The sequence below is a fragment of the Theropithecus gelada genome, chromosome 3 (assembly GCF_003255815.1).
Source record: "Theropithecus gelada isolate Dixy chromosome 3, Tgel_1.0, whole genome shotgun sequence".
NCBI classification, from domain to species: domain Eukaryota; kingdom Metazoa; phylum Chordata; class Mammalia; order Primates; family Cercopithecidae; genus Theropithecus; species Theropithecus gelada.
Genome location: NC_037670.1, coordinates 109500493 through 109507681, shown reverse-complemented (window position 1 = coordinate 109507681; position 7189 = coordinate 109500493). Strand labels below are relative to the sequence as shown.

The following is a 7189-nucleotide window of genomic DNA, read 5'->3' as shown; positions in this document are numbered from 1 at the left end:
CATTTAAAACTAGGCTTAAAAATTATTATGGAAATCTCAAGATCAGAAGCAGGTTTGTAGGACAACATGAGTTCATATTATAAAGGTGAATCTTTTGAGTCATACGTTTTATGTCAAAGAAATAAAATAAAGGTGAATCTTGTATAGATTAGGCTTGTTTGATAACTTTTGGTTTGAAAACAGCTATATGACTCTTCCCTAGTTTTATTAATGGGGTTGAACTGATTTTCTATTGCCACATAACAATATTACCACAAATTTCTCAACCTTACACAACAAACATTGATTAACTTACAGTTTCCGTTGATCAATCAAAGCTCAGTCTGCTACAACAAGGGAGAATACCACCTTGAGAGAGCCTAGTAACACCTCAAAATGGGAACTTAAGAGGAGGATATTTATAAGGCTTAGGGATCTAGGCTTCAGTTGTTAAAGGCAGGTTTATCAAGACAAGAAACTAACTGAACTGGAGGACAGTTCCTGACTTATAGTGTAGGATTAGGAGACCGAGAAAGGCCAACATAAGCCTTGATGAGTAATTTTTCTTTTCTTTTTTTTTTTTTTTTTTTGGCAAAATCTTGCTCTGTTGCCCAGGCTGGAGTGCAGTAGTATGATCTCGGCTCACTGCACCCTCCGCCTCCTGGGTTCAAGAAGTAATTTTCCTGCCTCAGCCACCCAAGTAGCTGAGATTACAGGCACCTGCCACCACACCTGGCTAATTTTTTTTTTTTTTTTTTTTTTTTTGAGTTGGAGTTTTGCTCTTGTTGCCCAGGCTGGAGTGCAATGGCAAGATTTCGGCTCACTGCAACCTCCGCTTCCCCAGTTCAAGCAATTCTCCTGCCTCAGCCTCCCTAGTAGCTGGGATTACAGGCACCTGCCATCATGCCCAGCTAGTTTTTTTCTGTTTTTTGTTTTTGTATTTTCAGTAGAGACAGAGTTTCGCCATGTTGCCCAAGCTGGTCTCGAACTCCTGATCTGATCCACCCGCCTCGGCCTCCTAAAGTGCTGGATCAGGTGTGAGCCAACGTGCCCAGCCTAATTTTTGTATTTTTAGTAGAGGCAGGGTTTTGCCGTGTTGGCCAGACTAATATTGAACTCCTGACCTCAAGTAATCTGCCCACCTCAGCCTCCCAAAGTGCTGGGATTGCAGGCATGAGGCACCGCACCCGGCCCGTAAGTAATTTTTTCTTTAATAAGCTACCTATTTGGCCAGATAAGCAATCTATTATCCTGATAGAAAAACTAGTTGGCCAGATGAACAAACTATATAGATAAGTTGCTTTTCAGGAATTTCCTGAAGCAAGTAGTAAAGCTATATATTGGTTTATAGCTTTATATTTCTGGGCAAGAATTTCTTAAACAATAAGTAAGTCAAATTAACATGGGGGGGTCTCCGTTCTAAGTCCCCACATTAAGCTATGTGAATACAAATGGTCTAAATTCTTAAATTAGAATACGGTAAGCTGTAGTTTGTCAACATAGCTAAGATCCTTATTTAACTTTAAAACCTTAGTCTATTCTTAGATCAAGTTATTTAATAGATAACTTGGACACCTAGATAATTTTTAAGGGAACTAGAATACTAAAATTTGGTCATCCAACATATTTTTAATACATACACTTTGTTTCCTATAGTGAATATATCTGGTTTTCGTGTTAATGATTGTGTTTACCTAACTAAAGATTGTGTTTACTCTGATTTAAAAGAGTGAAAAATGGATGTGGGTGACTGTAGGAGGTTATTTCATGAGTTTTGTTAATTTGCTAAACTGTGTATAGGAGATATTTCTTCTTTTTTTTTTTTTTTTTTGAGATGGAATCTTGCTCTGTTGCCCAGGGGCTGGAGTGCAGTGGCACGATCTCCACTGGCTGTAAGCTCCACACCCCGGGTTCATGCCATTCTCCTGCCTCAGCCTGCTGAGTAGCTGGGACTATAGATGCCCGCCACCACACCTGGCTAATTTTTTTTTCTTTCTTTTTTTTCTTTTTTTTGTATTTTTAGTAGAGACGGGGTTTCACAGTATTTGCCAGGATGGCCTCCATCTCCTGATCTCGTGATCCACCCACCTCGGCCTCCCGAAATGCTGGGATTACAGGCCTGAGTCACCGCACCCAGCCCTATAATAAATACTTCTATACCCCCTTCTAGTTTTCTCTATGAAATAGAAATCAGCTGCTTTGACTGAAAGTTAGAATTTATATAAATCATCAAAGACTATACTAAAGCAATAGTAGCAGAAAAGTATGACTATGTATGCAAGGTATTGGAAATATTTTCTGTCTTAAACTAAAAGGTTTGGTTCTTCTAGAATGAGAAAACGAATTGTATAAAACAAATCTCAAATAGATGTAGAAAGTTGTAAGTATGCAGAAAACAATTGATTTGCCTCACTGCAAATAATGAGTTGAAAAAGAAACAATAAAATATACTCAAATGTTGTCAACGTTCCCTCCATTTTGACGAGTTTATTTGTAAGACTGTTTTTTAAATAGGGCAGTCCAGGAGACAGAGGCTGCAGTCAACCATAAGCATGCCACCGCACTCCAGCCTGGGTGACAAAACAAGACCCTGTCTCAAAAAAATACAACAGAAATAGGACAGGGTTTTCAATTAGGCAGCATGTACACTAACACTGGAATGATACAAGAAGATTAGTATGGCCTCTGCACAAGGATGACACACAAAATCATGATGTGTTCCATTAAAAAAAATAGGGCAAGGAGCTAATAAATTCTTTCCTGCTAACTACTATATTAATGTAAAACTAGAATTTGGTTTTCTATATACTAAAATAACAGTGTATCTCAAACTATTCGGTCTGCTCTTAACAAAAGGTAGTAAAAGTTTATGCCTTTACATTATCTGGCCTGACAACACAGCAGAAATTCCATATCCCATTAAAACAGTTTTCTGGGAGCAAGATGGCCGAATAGGAACAGCTCCAGTCTCCAACTCCCAGCGCGAGCGACACAGAAGACCGGTGATTTCTGCATTTTCAACTGAGGTACTGGGTTCATCTCACTGGGGAGTGCCGGACGATCGGCGCTGGTCAGCTGCTGCAGCCCGACCAGCGAGAGCTGAAGCAGGGCGAGGCATCGCCTCACCTGGGAAGCGCAAGGGGGAAGGGAATCCCTTTTCCTAGCCAGGGGAACTGAGACACACAACACCTGGAAAATCGGGTAACTCCCACCCCAATATTGCGCTTTAAGCAAACAGGCACACCAGGAGATCATATCCCACACCTGGCCGGGAGGGTCCCACGCCCAGGGAGCCTCCCTCATTGCTAGCACAGCAGTCTGTGATCTACCGGCAAGGCAGCAGCGAGGCTGGGGGAGGGGCGCCCGCCATTGCTGAGGCTTAAGTAGGTAAACAAAGCTGCTGGGAAGCTGGAACTGGGTGGAGCTCACAGCAGCTCAAGGAAACCTGCCTGTTTCTGTAGACTCCACCTCTGGGGACAGGGCACAGCTACACAACAACAACAACAACAACAACAACAAAAGCAGCAGAAACCTCTGCAGACGCAAACGACTCTGTCTGACAGCTTTGAAGAGAGCAGTGGATCTCCCAACACGGAGGTTGAGATCTGAGAAGGGACAGACTGCCTGCTCAAGCGGGTCCCTGACCCCTGAGTAGCCTAACTGGGAGACATCCCCCACTAGGGGCAGTCTGACACCCCACACCTCACAGGGTGGAGTACACCCCTGAGAGGAAGCTTCCAAAGCAAGAATCAGACAGGTACACTCGCTGTTCAGAAATATTCTATCTTCTGCAGCCTCTGCTGCTGATACCCAGGCAAACAGGGTCTGGAGTGGACCTCAAGCAATCTCCAACAGACCTACAGCTGAGGGTCCTGACTGTTAGAAGGAAAACTATCAAACAGGAAGGACACCTACACCAAAACCCCATCAGTACATCACCATCATCAAAGACCAGAGGCAGATAAAACCACAAAGATGGGGAAAAAGCAGGGCAGAAAAGCTGGAAATTCAAAAAATAAGAGCGCATCTCCCCCGGCAAAGGAGCGCAGCTCATCGCCAGCAACGGATCAAAGCTGGACGGAGAATGACTTTGACGAGATGAGAGAAGAAGGCTTCAGTCCATCAAATTTCTCAGAGCTAAAGGAGGAATTACGTACCCAGCGCAAAGAAACTAAAAATCTTGAAAAAAAAGTGGAAGAATTGACGGCTAGAGTAATTAATGCAGAGAAGATCATAAACGAAATGAAAGAGATGAAAACCATGACACGAGAAATACGTGACAAATGCACAAGCTTCAGTAACCGACTCGATCAACTGGAAGAAAGAGTATCAGCGATTGAGGATCAAATGAATGAAATGAAGCGAGAAGAGAAACCAAAAGAAAAAAGAAGAAAAAGAAATGAACAAAGCCTGCAAGAAGTATGGGATTATGTAAAAAGACCAAATCTACGTCTGATTGGGGTGCCTGAAAGTGAGGGGGAAAATGGAACCAAGTTGGAAAACACTCTTCAGGATATCATCCAGGAGAACTTCCCCAACCTAGTAGGGCAGGCCAACATTCAAATCCAGGAAATACAGAGAACACCACAAAGATACTCCTCGAGAAGAGCAACTCCAAGACACATAATTGCCAGATTCACCAAAGTTGAAATGAAGGAAAAAATCTTAAGGGCAGCCAGAGAGAAAGGTCGGGTTACCCACAAAGGGAAGCCCATCAGACTCACAGCAGATCTCTCGGCAGAAACTCTCCAAGCCAGAAGAGAGTGGGGGCCAATATTCAACATTCTTAAAGAAAAGAATTTTAAACCCAGAATTTCATATCCAGCCAAACTAAGTTTCATAAGTGAAGGAGAAATAAAATCCTTTACAGATAAGCAAATGCTTAGAGATTTTGTCACCACTAGGCCTGCCTTACAAGAGACCCTGAAGGAAGCACTCAACATGGAAAGGAACAACCGGTACCAGCCATTGCAAAAACATGCCAAAATGTAAAGACCATCGAGGCTAGGAAGAAACTGCATCAACTAACGAGCAAAATAACCAGTTAATATCATAATGGCAGGATCAAGTTCACACATAACAATCTTAACCTTAAATGTAAATGGACTAAATGCTCCAATGAAAAGACACAGACTGGCAAACTGGATAAAGAGTCAAGACCCATCAGTCTGCTGTATTCAGGAGACCCATCTCACACGCAGAGACATACATAGGCTCAAAATAAAGGGATGGAGGAAGATTTACCAAGCAAATGGAGAACAAAAAAAAGCAGGGGTTGCAATCCTAGTCTCTGATAAAACAGACTTTAAACCATCAAAGATCAAAAGAGACAAAGAAGGCCATTACATAATGGTAAAGGGATCAATTCAACAGGAAGAGCTAACTATCCTAAATATATATGCACCCAATACAGGAGCACCCAGATTCATAAAGCAAGTCCTTAGAGACTTACAAAGAGACTTAGACTCCCATACAATAATAATGGGAGACTTCAACACCCCACTGTCAACATTAGACAGATCAACAAGACAGAAAGTTAACAAGGATATCCAGGAATTGAACTCATCTCTGCAGCAAGCAGACCTAATAGACATCTATAGAACTCTCCACCCCAAATCAACAGAATATACATTCTTCTCAGCACCACATCGTACTTACTCCAAAATTGACCATATAATTGGAAGTAAAGCACTCCTCAGCAAATGTACAAGAACAGAAATTATAACAAACTGTCTCTCAGACCACAGTGCAATCAAACTAGAACTCAGGACTAAGAAACTCAATCAAAACCGCTCAACTACATGGAAACTGAACAACCTGCTCCTGAATGACTACTGGGTACATCACGAAATGAAGGCAGAAATAAAGATGTTCTTTGAAACCAATGAGAACAAAGATACAACATACCAGAATCTCTGGGACACATTTAAAGCAGTGTGTAGAGGGAAATTTATAGCACTAAATGCCCACAAGAGAAAGCAGGAAAGATCAAAAATTGACACTCTAACATCGCAATTAAAAGAACTAGAGAAGCAAGAGCAAACACATTCGAAAGCTAGCAGAAGGCAAGAAATAACTAAGATCAGAGCAGAACTGAAGGAGATAGAGACACAAAAAACCCTCCAAAAAATCAATGAATCCAGGAGTTGGTTTTTTGAAAAGATCAACAAAATTGACAGACCACTAGCAAGACTAATAAAGAAGAAAAGAGAGAAGAATCAAATCGACGCAATTAAAAATGATAAAGGGGATATCACCACCGACCCCACAGAAATACAAACTACCATCAGAGAATACTATAAACACCTCTACGCAAATAAACTGGAAAACCTAGAAGAAATGGATAATTTCCTGGACACTTACACTCTTCCAAGACTAAACCAGGAAGAAGTTGAATCCCTGAATAGACCAATAGCAGGCTCTGAAATTGAGGCAACAATTAATAGCCTACCAACCAAAAAAAGTCCAGGACCAGATGGATTCACAGCTGAATTCTACCAGAGGTACAAGGAGGAGTTGGTACCATTCCTTCTGAAACTATTCCAATCAATAGAAAAAGAGGGAATCCTCCCTAACTCATTTTATGAGGCCAACATCATCCTGATACCAAAGCCTGGCAGAGATACAACAAAAAAAGAGAATTTTAGACCAATATCCCTGATGAACATCGATGCAAAAATCCTCAATAAAATACTGGCAAACCGGATTCAGCAACACATCAAAAAGCTTATCCACCATGATCAAGTGGGCTTCATCCCTGGGATGCAAGGCTGGTTCAACATTCGCAAATCAATAAACATAATCCAGCATATAAACAGAACCAAAGACAAGAACCACATGATTATCTCAATAGATGCAGAAAAGGCTTTTGACAAAATTCAACAGCCCTTCATGCTAAAAACGCTCAATAAATTCGGTATTGATGGAACGTACCTCAAAATCATAAGAGCTATTTATGACAAACCCACAACCAATATCATACTGAATGGGCAAAAACTGGAAAAATTCCCTTTGAAAACTGGCACAAGACAGGGATGCCCTCTCTCACCACTCCTATTCAACATAGTGTTGGAAGTTCTGGCTAGGGCAATTAGGCAAGAGAAAGAAATCAGGGGTATTCAGTTAGGAAAAGAAGAAGTCAAATTGTCCCTGTTTGCAGATGACATGATTGTATATTTAGAAAACCCCATTGTCTCAGCCCAAAATCTCC

The 7189-nt window shown here is 41.4% G+C and overlaps 1 non-coding gene across 1 annotated transcript; it reads left to right on the top strand.

Moving 5' to 3' along the window:
• The first annotated feature begins 2603 nt into the window (after positions 1 to 2603).
• LOC112621892 lies at positions 2604 to 2709 on the top strand. Its single transcript, XR_003118824.1, has one exon. It is a non-coding gene; the product is annotated as a U6 spliceosomal RNA (small nuclear RNA).
• Positions 2710 to 7189: the final 4480 nt, after the last annotated feature.